The 1,712-nt window shown below is 39.7% G+C and overlaps 1 pseudogene; it reads left to right on the plus strand.

The window, feature by feature from the left end:
* The first annotated feature begins 233 nt into the window (after positions 1–233).
* LOC131393183 (olfactory receptor 13C3-like) lies at positions 234–1,173 on the plus strand (annotated as a pseudogene).
* Positions 1,174–1,712: the final 539 nt, after the last annotated feature.

Genomic DNA, 1,712 nt, shown 5'->3' on the forward strand with positions numbered 1-1,712 from the left:
GTCTTTCCAATGTAATTATTACTTGCCTTCAGTCCCCTGCCTCAGGAGTTACAAGAATTCAAAAAGCTAAACTCACAGCTGTGACCACCACTCCAGCTAGTGCTGACATACTTGTTGTCCCTCCTACTCCAATGATCTCTTTCTTCATGTCATAATACTGTACAGATCCCTTAAAGTCACACACAGTTTACTCTTCTGAATTACTCCAGGTAATGGCAATTACTCCAAAGTAAATGGAAAGGACAAATTAGACAAAGATTGAGTGCATTCTTCACGGACTTTCTGAGTACCCAAGAGCTGAAAAACTCCTTTTTGTGATGTTCTTGGTGATGTACCTGGTGATCCTCCTGGGGAACAGCACCTTGATCATCCTGACTCTCCTGGATTCCCGCCTCCACACGCCCATGTACTTCTTCCTTGGTAATCTTTCCTTCCTAGACATTTGTTACACATCCTCCTTTATTCCCTCAACAATGATACACTTCCTATCCAAGAAAAAAACCATCTCCTTCACTAGATGTGTTGCTCAGATGTCTGTCTCCTACACAATGGGGTCCACAGAGTGTGTGCTCCTAGCAGTCATGGCATATGACCGTTACAGGGCCATCTGCGACCTTTTGAGATACCCCATCATCATGAGCAAGGCACTTTGTACTCTGATGGCGGCTCTCTCTTGGGGATTGGGCTTTCTCAACTCATTGACAGAAACTCTCCTCGCAATACGGTTGCCCTTCTGTGGAAAAAAATGTCATTAATCATTTTGCTTGTGAAATATTGGCCTTAGTCAAGCTGGCTTGCACAGATATTTCCTCGAATAAGATTACTATAATGTTGGGCAATGTAATATTTTTGTTTTCTCCATTACTGTTGATTTGTATCTCCTACATTTTCATCCTTTCTACTGTATTAAGAATCAATAAAGCAAAGGGAAGAAAAAAGGCCTTTTCCACCTGCTCAGCCCACATAACAGTGGTGACTGTGTTTTATGGGACAATCCTCTTCACGTATTTGAAGCCAAAGTCCAAAGACTCTGCTTTTGACAAACTGATTACCCTGCTCTATGGAGTAGTCACACCCATGTTCAATCCTATCATCTATAGCCTGAGGAATGCAGAGGTGCATGGAGCTACGAGAAAGTTGATGAGTAGACACTGGTTCTGGACGAAAGGATGAGAAACTTCATCTTGGAGATCATGCACAAAATAAGCTCATATATTGGAGGCAAATGTTGTTAATATGAAGAGAAGAAAAGAAATAAAAGTAATATGTAGAATCACAGAATTTAAGAGTTAGAAAGAAATTTCAAGATAATAATTGAACTTTATCTTTTTATGAAAATGACTGCTATAAAAATGTAGGGACAGCTGGTCTAAGAAGTGAGAGTAAACATTAGAAACAAGAAAAAAATTGAAATTAACCTTTTCCAACAAAATGCAGTACATAGGTCTAGTTAACTAGCATTTTTCAGTCCCCTTGTTGAGAGAACTATTTGAGTTCACGTTTTTCTGTTTGTTTGTTTATTATTGATTTTTTTTTTTTTAACCAGAGACTTGATCTGGCCCTAACCTAACTTTTCAGGTACATATTTCTCCTCTTCTTCCCCCTCCATGCTCCCCCACCCACCCCATTTGCACATGCTGCGCTCCATTCACTATGTAATTATCCAATTATATCATGGTCTTTCACACTTAAGGACAATAGCATATGTCACT

Source organism: Diceros bicornis, chromosome 28 (assembly GCF_020826845.1).
Source record: "Diceros bicornis minor isolate mBicDic1 chromosome 28, mDicBic1.mat.cur, whole genome shotgun sequence".
NCBI lineage: Eukaryota > Metazoa > Chordata > Mammalia > Perissodactyla > Rhinocerotidae > Diceros > Diceros bicornis.